Source organism: Coregonus clupeaformis, chromosome 3 (genome assembly GCF_020615455.1).
Source record: "Coregonus clupeaformis isolate EN_2021a chromosome 3, ASM2061545v1, whole genome shotgun sequence".
Lineage (NCBI taxonomy): Eukaryota > Metazoa > Chordata > Actinopteri > Salmoniformes > Salmonidae > Coregonus > Coregonus clupeaformis.
The window spans coordinates 34,300,427-34,313,100 of NC_059194.1; positions in this window are offsets into that span (position 1 = coordinate 34,300,427).

Consider the following 12,674-nt stretch of genomic DNA (forward strand, 5'->3'; position numbering starts at 1 on the left):
TCTAGGTAAGTGGTTAGCTTCTTTCAAAATCAAGCATTAACTTGGTAACAGCAGAGAATCCCCTCCTGGTTCAAGAGCCTTGCTGGCTAATTTTTGTTTTGTGAGTAGCATTTTTGAGTTACATGTATACTTGTATAGTTTAGGTCAGAAACTACAAAATGTTTGCAATGCGCACATTAGCATTTAGTTAGCATTCTCTATGGGATTGTACATGTACTTGTTGGCATTGCTAACCTTTGGATTACAGAGTATCAGTGGGGTTTGAAAACAGCGTCCCACTGTGTTCAGTGCCAGTATTGCAGAATATCCCATTATGGTACAAGGTCGGTATGAAGGTATGATGATCTGGATACCGCCCAAGCCTAATAGGTGAAACTTGTGAATCCCACGTGGTACATCAAAACAAGTATTTGAAAGAGAACCAACTACAATGGTGAAATGCATTCTGTAGCCTGTTCCTTCAGCTAGGGAAAAGAGATGGAAGAGAAAAGAGATGTTGCTGTTGTTGATCATTAGGGCCAACATATTAAGGGAAGATCTTGCAGCGCTGTACTGTAAAACTCTCTAGTTTCATGCTTTGCACAAAGATATGTTATATTTATTGATACACAATATATAGATCATTGTTTGAAGATAGATAATCTGTTATACAACTATGAATTTTTAAATAAATGTATATATCCAATTCAAATAAGCCTCTCTATCTCTCTCTTTTGGGAATATATTCTTGTCAATGTGCAGGAGAAGCGGATACTGAGGTGGATCCTTAGGGAGCACCAATGTATTCGGCTCCAGCAGACAGACTTCATTGCCAGCTGGGCCGGAAAATTCCACTGCCTTGTTTTTTGCCTTCTGAAAGCAAGGTCAGGCCAGTTGGAGATGGATCCATGGGCTAATTGAAGCTGATATTTTAATTGCTCGTGCCAAAGCAGGATTGCGTTTGTGCTCGCAAACTTTGTATCTTGGATTTGAACTCTCTTTCAACTCCTGTTTCCAAGTTCTGTAAATTTTTTCACCATGAGGCCAAACAGTTACAGAGTTTAATGGCTGTGATAGGAGAAAACTGAGGAGGATGGATCAACAACAATACTAACCTAAATGACAAAGTAAAGAGAAGGAAGCTTGTACAGAATTAAAAATATTCCAAAACATGCATCCTGTTTGCAATAAGGCACTAAAGTAACCTGCAAAAAATGTGGTAAAGAAATTAACATTATGCCCTGAATACAAAGCATTATGTTTGGGGCAAATTCAACACAACACATCAAATCACATTTTATTTGTCACATGCGCCGAATACAACAGGTGTAGACCTTACCATGAAACATGTAGTTACAAGCCCTTAACCAACAATGCAGTTCAAGAAATAGAGTTAAGAAAATATTTACTAAATAAACTAAAGTAAAAAAATAAAATACAAAAGTAACACAATAAAATAACAAGGCTATATACAGGGGGTACCGGTATCGAGTCGATGTGCGGGGGTACAGGTTAGTCGAGGTAATTTGTACATGTAGGTAGGGGTAAAGTGACTATGCATAGATAATAAACAGCGAGTAGCAGCAGTCTAAAACAAAGGGGGGGGGGGGGGTCAATGTAAATAGTCTGGGTGGCAATTTGATTAATTGTTCAGCAGTCTCCCTCGGCCTGGGGCTCCATGCAAGATCTCACCTCGTGGAGTTGCAATGATCATTTGCAATACTAAACAATAGCTGGAATGACCTAGCGAACAGACGCGAACTGGCTGAGTCAATTCAGTGGCTAGCTTTGCACTTGGCTAGCTAACAGTAGCTGCTAGGGGTAAGTTATAACCTACATTTGTGTTTTGTTTTTACATACTGGTAGCCAGAGTCGTTCATGGGAATTTGGGACATGGGTGACTAGTTAACGTTAGCTTGGCTCTCTCTGTGTGTTCGTGCCGTGGGAGGAGGGGTTTCTTCGTTGTCTGAAAGCAATGGCTAGCTAGTATGCTAACTATTCTAGCTAACTAACTGGCTGAATAAGTTGACGACGGACTCGCTCAAGCTGTCGGGACTAACCCACAACGTTAGACACGGACACAAATGATCTGCTTGGTGTGTTGACACACTGGTGGTTTGTTGTGGCCGATTATTGGTGCTAAACCGTGTTGTTGGAGTCCGGCATGCAAGTTGGCTGTGGCGTCATATGACTAGGTGCCCTGGACGATTTTCACGGAAGAATACTGTACCAAGTTAGCTAGCTGAATAAACTAAGTTAGTCTTTTCCTAGAAAACATTGAACCGCTGTAGTTTACAACAATTATAGTTTCTGAGGTGGAAGTTGGGAGAGTTATATTTGGGTGTTTCAGTGAAAGTAAGTGAGGGAGGCCCCGCTCTCTCCTTTCCCAGATGTTTAGTTCATTTCATTCCGATCTCCTTTGCATTATTGTAGCCATTTTCTGTAGCCTGTCAACTATGCCTCTGTCTATCCCTGTTCTCTCCTCTCCACACAGGCTATACAAATGCCTCACACCGCGTGGCTGCTGCCTCTCTAACATGGTGGTAACTGCACGCACCATCCACGTGGAGTTCCAGGTCTCAGGCAGCCTCTGGAACTGCCGTTCTGCTGCCAACAAGGCAGAGTTCATCTCAGCCTATGCTACTCTCCAGTTCCTCGACTTCTTGGCGCTGACGGAAACATGGATTACCACTGAAAACACTGCTACTCTTACTGCTCTCTCCTCGTCTGACCATGTGTTCTCGCATACCCCGAGAGCATCTGGTCAGCGGGGTGGTGGCACAGGAATCCTAATCTCTTCCAAGTGGACATTCTCTCTTTTTCCCCTGACCCATCTGTCTATCTCCTCATTTGAATTCCATGCTGTCACAGTCACTAGCCCATTCAAGCTTAACATCCTTGTCATTTATCGCCCTCCAGGTTACCTTGGAGAGTTCATCAAGGAGCTTGACGCCTTGATAAGTTCCTTTCCTGAGGATGGCTCACCCCTCACAGTTCTGGGTGACTTCAACCTCCCTACGTCTACCTTAGACTCATTTCTCTCTGCCTCCTTCTTTCCACTCCTCTCCTCTTTTGACCTCACCCTCTCACCGTCCCCCCCTACTCACAAGGCAGGCAATACGCTTGACCTCATCTTTACTAGATGCTGTTCTTCTACTAATCTCACTGCAACTCCCCTCCATGTCTCCGACCACGACTTTCTATCCTTTTCTCTCTCGCTCTCCTCCAACACTACTCACTCTGCCCTTACTCAGATGGTAATGCGCCGTCGCAACCTTCGCTCTCTCTCTCCCGCTACTCTCTCCTCTTCCATCCTATCATCTCTTCCCTCTGCAAAATCCTTCTCCCTCCAATTTCCTGATTCTGCCTCCTCAACCCTCCTCAACCCTCCTCTCCTCCCTTTCTGCATCCTTTGACTCTCTATGTCCCCTATCCTCCCGGCCGGCTCGGTCCTCCCCTCCTGCTCCGTGGCTTGATGACTCATTGCGAGCTCACAGAACAGGGCTCCGGGCAGCCGAGCGGAAATGGAGGAAAACTAGACTCCCTGTGGACCTGGCATCTTTTCACTCCCTCCTCTCTACATTTTCTTCATCTGTTTCTGCTGCTAAAGCCACTTTCTACCACTCTAAATTCCAAGCATCTGCCTCTAACCCTAGGAAGCTCTTTGCCACCTTCTCCTCCCTGCTGAATCCTCCTCCCCCTCCCCCCATCCTCCCTCTCTGTGGATGACTTCATCAACCATTTTGAAAATAAGGTTGACGACATCCGATTCTCGTTTGTTAAGTCAAATGACACTGCTGGTCCTGCTCACACTGCCCTACCCTATGCTTTGACTTCTTTCTCCCCTCTCTCTCCAGATAAAATCTTGCGACTTGTGACGGCCGGCCACCCAACAACCTGCCCGCTTGACCCTATCCCCTCCTCTCTTCTCCAGACCATCTCCGGTGACCTTCTCCCTTACCTCACCTCGCTCATCAACTCATCCTTGACCGCTGGCTATGTCCCTTCCGTCTTCAAGAGAGCGAGAGTTGCTCCCCTTCTCAAAAAACCAACACTCGATCCCTCTGATGTCAACAACTACAGACCAGTATCCCTTCTTTCTTTTCTCTCCAAAACTCTTGAGCGTGCCGTCTTTAGCCAACTCTCTTGCTATCTCTCTCAGAATGACCTTCTTGATCCAAACCAGTCAGGTTTCAAGACTGGTCATTCAACTGAGACTGCTCTTCTCTGTGTCACGGAGGCTCTCCGCACTGCTAAAGCTAACTCTCTCTCCTCTGCTCTTGTCCTTCTAGACCTGTCTGCTGCCTTTGATACTGTGAACCATCAGATCCTCCTCTCCACCCTCTCCGAACTGGGCGTCTCCGGCGCGGCTCACTCTTGGATTGCGTCCTACCTGACCGGTCGCTCCTACCAAGTGGCGTGGCGAGAATCTGTCTCCGCACCACGTGCTCTCACCACTGGTGTCCCCCAGGGCTCAGTTCTAGGCCCTCTCCTATTCTCGCTATACACCAAGTCACTTGGCTCTGTCATATCCTCACATGGCCTCTCCTATCATTGCTACGCAGACGACACACAACTAATCTTCTCCTTTCCCCCTTCTGATAACCAGGTGGCGAATCGCATCTCTGCATGTCTGGCAGAAATATCAGTGTGGATGACGGATCAGCACCTCAAGCTGAACCTCGGTAAGACGGAGCTGCTCTTCCTCCCGGAGAAGGACTGCCCATTCCATGATCTCGCCATCACGGTTGACAACTCCGTTGTGTCCTCCTCCCAGAGTGCGAAGAGCCTTGGCGTGACCCTGGACAACACCCTGTTGTTCTCCGCCAACATCAAGGCGGTGACCCGATCCTGTAGGTTCATGCTCTACAACATTCGGAGAGTACGACCCTGCCTTACACAGGAAGCAGCACAGGTCCTAATCCAGGCACTTGTCATCTCCTTTCTGGATTACTGCAACTCCCTGTTGTCTGGGCTCCCTGCCTGTGCCATTAAACCCCTACAACTCATCCAGAATGCCGCAGCCCGTCTGGTGTTCAACCTTCCCAAGTTCTCTCACGTCACCCCGCTCCTCCGCACACTCCACTGGCTTCCAGTTGAAGCTCGCATCTGCTACAAGACCATGGTGCTTGCCTACGGAGCTGTGAGGGGAACGGCACCTCCGTACCTTCAGGCTCTGATCAGTCCCTACACCCAAACGAGGGCATTGCGTTCATCCACATCTGGCCTGCTGGCCCCCCTACCTCTGCGGAAGCACAGTTCCCGCTCAGCCCAGTCAAAACTGTTCGCTGCTCTGGCACCCCAATTGTGGAATAAGCTCCCTCACGACGCCAGGACAGCGGAGTCACTCACCACATTTCGGAGACACTTGAAACCCCACCTCTTTAAGGAATACCTGGGATAGGATAAAGTAATCCTTCTACCCCCCCTTACCCCACCCCCAAAAAAAATAAATAATAATAATAAAACGTATTTTAAAGTGGTTCTCCCACTGGCTATAAGGTGAATGCACCAATTTGTAAGTCGCTCTGGATAAGAGCGTCTGCTAAATGGCGTAAATGTAAATGTAAATCATGAGAACGGTGAGGATTCAGCCCAGAACTACACGGGAGGATCTTGTCAATGATCTCAAGGCAGCTGGGACCATAGTCACCAAGAAAACAATTGGTAACACACTACGCCGTGAAGGACTGAAATCCTGCAGCGCCCGCAAGGTCCCCCTGCTCAAGAAAGCACATATACAGGGCCGTCTGAAGTTTGCCAATGAACATCTGAATGATTCAGAGGAGAACTGGGTGAAAGTGTTGTGGTCAGATGAGACCAAAATGGAGCTCTTTGGCATCAACTCAACTCGCCGTGTTTGGTGGAGGAGGAATGCTGCCTATGACCCCAAGAACACCATCCCCACCGTCAAACATGGAGGTGGAAACATTATGCTTTGGGGGTGTTTTTCTGCTAAGGGGACAGGACAACTTCACCGCATCAAAGGGACGATGGACGGGGCCATGTACTGTCAAATCTTGGGTGAGATTTTTCTAACATTTTTGACATGCGTTTTTCTGGATTCTTTTGTTGTTATTCTGCCTCTCACTGTTCAAATAAACCTACCATTAAAATTATAGACTGATCATTTCGTTGTCAGTGGACAAACGTACTAAATCAGCAGGGGATCAAATACTTTTTTACCTCACTGTAGGTCCTGGATGGCATGAAGCTTGGCCCAAGTGAAGTACTGGGCCGTACGCAGTACCTTACGGTCAGATGCCGAGCAGTTGCCATACCAGGCGGTGATGCAACCGATCAGAATGCTCTTGATGATGCAGCTGTATAACTTTTTGAGGATCTGGGGACCCATGTCAAATATTTTCAGTCTCCTGAGGGGGAAAATGTGTTGTCATGCGCCCTCTTCACGACTGTCTTGGAGTTTTTGGACCATTATAGTTTGTTGGTGATGTGGACACCAAGGAACTTGAAACTCTCGACCCGCTCCACTACAGCCCCATTGATGTTAATGGGGGCCTGTTCTGCCCGCCTTTTCCTGTAGTCCACAATCAGCTCTTTTGTCTCACATTGAGGGAGAGGTTGTTGTCCTGGCACCACACTGCCAGGTCTCTGACCTCCTCTCTATAGGCTGTCTCATCGTTGTCGGTGATCAGGCCTACCACTGTTGTGTCGTCAGCAAACTTAATGATGGTGTTGGAGTTGTGTTTGGCCACGCAGTCGTGGGTGAACAGGGAGTACAGGAGGGGACTAAGCACGCCCCTGGGGGGCGCCAGTGTTGAGGATCAGCGTGGCAGATGTGTTGTTGCCTACCCTTACCACCTGGGGGCGGACCGTCAGGAAGTCCAGGATCCAGTTGCAGAGGGAGGTGTTTAGTCCCAGGGTCCTTAGCTTAGTGATGAGCTTTGTGGGCACTATGGTGTTGAACGCTGAGCTGTAGTCAATGAAAAGCATTCTCACATAGGTGTTCCTTTTGTCCAGGTGGGAAAGGGCAATGTGGAGTGTGATTGAGATTGCGTCATCTGTGGATCTGTTAGGGCGGTATGCGAATTGGAGTGGGTCAAGAGTTTCCGGGATGATGCCTTTCTAAGCACTTCATGGCTACCGACGTGAGTGCTACGGGGCGGTAATCATTTAGGCAGGTTACCTTCACTTTCTTGGGCACAAGGTTGTCTGCTTGAAACATGTAGGTATTACAGACTCGGTCAGGGAGAGGTTGAAAATGTCAGTGAAGACACTTGCCAGTTGGTCCATGCATGGTTTGAGTACACGTCCTGGTAATCCGTCTGGCCCTGCGGCATTGTGAATGTTGACCTGTTTAAAGGGCTTGCTCACATCGGCTACGGAGAGCGTGATCACACAGTCGTACGGAACAGCTGGTGCTCTCATGCATGCTTCAGTGTTGCTTGCCTCAAAGCGAGCATAAAAGGCATTTAGCTCGTCTGGTAGGCTCACGTCACTGGGCAGCTCGCGGCTGGGTTTCCCTTTGTAGTCCGTAATAGTTTGCAAGCCCTGCCACATCCGACGAGCGTCACAGCCGGTGTAGTAGGATTCAATCTTAGTCCTGTATTGACGCTTTGCCTGTTTGTTGGTTCGTCTGATGGCAAGGCGGGATTTCTTATAAGCATCCGGATTAGTGTCCCGCTCTAGCCTTCAGCTCGGTGCGGATGTTGCCTGTAATCCATGGCTTCTGGGATATGTACGTATGGTCACTTTGGGGACGACGTAGTCGATGCACTTATTGATGAAGCCGGTGATTGAGGTGATATACTCCTCAATGCCATTGGATGAATCACGGAACATATTCCAGTCTGTGCTAGCAAAACAGTCCTGTAGCGTAGCATCCGCGTCATCTGACCACTTCCGTATTGAGCGAGTCACTGGTACTTCCTGCTTTAGTTTTTGCTTGTAAGCAGGAATCAGGAGGATATAATTATGGTCAGATTTGCCAAATGGGGGGCGAGGGAGAGCTTTGTATTTTTCTCAGTGTGTGGAGTAAAGGAGGTGTAGAGTTTTTTTCCCACTGGTTGCACGTGACATGCTGGTAGAAATGAGGTCAAACGGATTTAAGTTTGCCTGCAGTAAAGTCCCCGCCCACTTGGAGCTCCGCTTCAGGATGAGCATTTTCTTGTTTGCTTATGGCCTTATACAGGTAGTTGAGTGCGGTATTTGTGCCAGCATCGGTTTGTGATAGTAAATAGACGGCTACGAATAATATAGATGAGAACTCTCTTGGTAGATAGTGTGGTCCACAGCTTATCATGAGGTACTCTACCTCAGGCGATCAATACCTCGAGACTTCTTTAATATTAGACATCCCGCACCAGCTGTTACTGACAAATAGACACACACCTCCGCCTCTCGTCTTACCAGACGTAGCTGCTCTGTCCTGCCGATGCATGGAAAACCCAGCCAGCTCTATATTATCCGTGTCATCGTTCAGCCACGACTCGGTGAAACATAAGATATTACAGTTTTTAATGTCCCGTTGGTAGGATAGTCTTAATCATAGAACGTCCAGTTTATTTTCCAATGATTGCACGTTGGCCAATAGTACGGATGGTAGTGTAGGTTTACTCACTCGCCTACGAATTCTCACAAGGCACCCCGACCTCCGCCCCCTTTTTCTCCATCTTTTCTTCACGTGAATGACAGGGATTTGGGCCTGGTGTTGAGAAAGCAGTATTTCTTTCGTCGGACTCATTAAAGAAAACATCTTAATAAGAGATGATAGCAGCAACATTATGTACAAAATAAGTTACAAAAAATACGAAAAAACAAACAGGTGGTTAGGAGCCCGTAAAATGGCAGCCATCCCCTCCAGCGCCATCATCAGTTCACTGAGTACCACTCTTCATATTTTCAAGCATAGTGGTGGCTGCATCCTGTTATGGGTATGCTTGTCATCTGCAAAGACTAGGGATAAAAATAAACGCAATAGAGCTAAGCACAGGCAAAATCCTAGAGGAAAACCTGGGTCAGTCTGCTTTCCAACAGACACTGGGAGACATTCACTTTTCAGCAGGACAATAACCTAAAACACAAGCCCAAATATACAGTGGAGTTGCTTACCAGGACGACATTGAATGTTCCTGAGTGGCCTAGTTACAGTTTCGAATGAAATCTGCTTGAAAATCTATGGCAAGACTTGAAAATGGCTGTCTAGCAATGATCAACAACCAAATTGAAAGAGCTTGAAGAATTTTAAAAAGAATAATATTAAATATTGTAAAATCCAGGTGCACAAAGCACTTAGACACTTACCCAGAAAGACTCACAGCTGTAATCGTTGCCAAAGGTGATTCCAACATGTATTGACACAGGGGTGTGAATACTTATGTAAATGAGATATTTATGTATTTCATTTTCAATAAATGTGCAGAAAAATAAATAAAACATGTTTTCACTTTGTCATTATGGGGTATTGTGTGTACATTGATGAGAAAAAAATATATTTAATCCATTTTGATTTCAGGCTGTAACAACAAAATGTGGAATAAGTCAAGGTGTATGAATACGTTCTGAAGGGACTGTATGTTTCCTAAAACGATGTTGTTCCTTTTAGAATAGATCAAACCTTGAATGTAGTGTATGCACTATTTAAACAGGTTAATTTCACTTTTATCTGTCACATACTAACACTCAACCTTGAGTTGCACCACAGTCACAATGCAGGTGGACAGAACAGAGCTTTATTCACAGACGAAGGAATGTAATTACCCTTAAGTAGACAAACATGAACTGAAATACAATGTGTGACCTAACGCTGAAAGATGAGGAGTATTTACCATGTAAAACTTAATATGATTACAAACAGGTGATCAATGTAGAAGTGGTCAGGGATCACTGCTTCAGATAATAAATAGTGATCTGATACAACAACCATTAGGGATGAGCTATCAGTGTGTGGTGAGAAGAATAGCCCTTCTCACATCACATCCAGTTGGTTTTGAGAATCACATGCAGATAGGTTGGTTGTGTTTAGGCTTGAACAAATCCATATAAAATTAGTGTCACTTTATTATCTTGATTCAGATGCACCTTGTTAGAGTAACGGGTGTAGTCTTATGGTAATGGAAATGTATTCACATGCTCGACAATGATGATCAATAATTGATGGATTTAGAGGAAACTGCTTAAATCTTTGTTTTGGAAATTCCACTCCCAAGTTGCAGCAGCCAGCAACGTGCTGGAGGATATGTAGAGAGTAAAGATGTTATGTTTATATCAGCCCTAACGTTGGACCCATAAAAGACAGCTGGACTTTGATATGTACTAGTCTGCGGCCTGTTACACTGGCAATCAAAGAGACTTGGAGATTATGAGCACGCTCGCGCATCGTGAAGTGGAAATTGTTTTGAGTGCTGTCTGTCTGTCTCCACTGTCTGGTCTTGAGATTGGTTATGGCTCACAACAAAAATAGCCATTACACAGCCTGGAGGTGTGTTGGTTCATTGTCCTGTTGAAAAACAAATGATAGTCCCACCCACTAAGCCCAAACCAGATGGGATGGTGTATCGCTGCAGAATGCTGTGGTAGCCATGATGACTAAGTGTGCCTTGAATTCTAAATAAATCACACAGTGTCACCAGCAAAGCACCCCCACACCATAACACCTCCTCCTCCATGCTTTATGGTGGGAACTACACATGCGTAGATCATCCATTCACCCACACCGCGTCTCACAAAGACACTGCGTTTGGAACCATAAATCTCCAATTTGGACTCCAGACCAAACGACAAATTTCCACCAGTCTAATGTCCATTGCTCGTGTTTCTTGGCCCAAGCAGGTCTCTTCTTCTTATTGGTGTCCTTTAGTAGTGGTTTCTTTGCAGCAATTCAACCATGAAGGCCTGACTCACACAGTCCCCTCTGAACAGTTGATGTTGAGAGGTGTCTGTTACTTGAACTCTGTGAAGCATTTATTTGGGCTGCAATTTCTGAGGCTGGTAACTATAATGAACTTATCCTCTGCAGCAGAGGTAACTCTGGGTCTTCCATTCCTGTGGCAGTCCTCATGAGAGCCAGTTTCATCACAGCGCTTGATGGTTTTTGCGACTGCACTTGAAATGTGCCGTATTGACTGACCTTCATGTCTTAAAGTAATGATTGGCTGTCGTTTCTCTTTGCTTATTTGAGCTGTTCTTGCCATAATATGGAATTGGTCTTTTACCAAATAGGGCTATCTTCTGTATACCACCCCTACCTTCTCAACAAAACTGATTGGCTCAAACACATTAAGAAGGAAATAAATTCCTAAAATTAACCTTTAACAAGGCACACTTGTTAATTCAAGGTTACTACCTCATGAAGCTTGTCGAGAGAATGCCAAGAGTGTGCAAAGCTGTCATCAAAGCAAAGGGTGGCTACTTTGAAGAATCTCAAATCTCAAATATATTTTGATTTGTTTAACACTTTTTTGGTTACTACATGATTCTATATGTGTTATTTCATAGTTTTGTTGTCTTCACTATTATTCTACAATGTAGAAAATAGTAAAAAATTAAGAAAAACCCTGGAATGAGTAGGTATGTCCAAATTTTGACTGGTACTGTAAGTAATGGTGTCCTGCTTGTAAAGTACATATGTGTGTTCTATACAGAACCCTGACAAACAGCCTCATGTCAACGATGAATATGAAACGAAACAAAGGAAAGAGGGCCTTTGAGGTCTCCAATCTTTGCAACGTCATTATAGGTACAGTGGAGTCCAAATCATGACATTTTACATGACATTTGAATACCTTCTCTAGCTAATATTTGTTTTCCCCCTTTACAGCAGTTGTGAGTCTTGGCGAATCAAAGGCTACATAGGCAGAAATACTACAGGCCATGTCAACCTGCCTGAAATATGCACCTGACCACAAGGTGGGTGGTGGGAGGGCCAATGAGTAAGGTGATGAAAGTGTTCTTAAGATGTTAAACGCATCAAAGCCTGCTCTGACAGTGCCTTCTTTTAAAGCCTCTGCCAGAAAATATTATTTGTATTTAAAAAATAAAATAAAAATTGTGGTGCAATAAATGTTCTTGACTTTAACAAAAAATGTTTGCATAACAGTTTTTACATGGACATAGGTTTACACAATGCTGTTCCAAGTTCTAATTGTGTTACACAGAATGACAATAGCCAACATTAGTATACAGTGCATTCGGAACGTATTCAGACTCCTTCCCTTTTTCCATATTTTGTTACGTTACAGCCTTATTCTAAAAAGGATTAAAATAATTTTCCCCTCATCAATCTACACACAATACCCCATAATGGTTAAGCAAAAACAGGCCATGAGGTCGAAGGAATTGTCTGTAGAGCTCAGAGACAGGATTGTGTCAAGGGGGTAAGGGTACCAAAACATTTCTGCAGCATTGAAGGTCCCCAAGAACATAGTGGTCTCCATCATTCTTAAATGGAAGAAATTTGGAACCACCAAGACTCTTCCTAGAGCTGGCCGCCCGGCCAAACTGAGCGATCCGGGGAGAAGGGCCTTAGTCAGGGAGGTGACCAAGACCCCGATGGTCACTCTAACAGAGCTCCAGAGTTCCTCTGTGGAGATGGGAGAACCTTCCAGAAGGACAACCATCTCTGCAGCACTCCACCAATCAGGCCTTTATGGTAGAGTGGCCACACGGAAGCCACTCCTCAGTAAAAGGCACATGACAGCCCGCTTGGAGTTTATCAAAAGGCACCTAAAGGACTC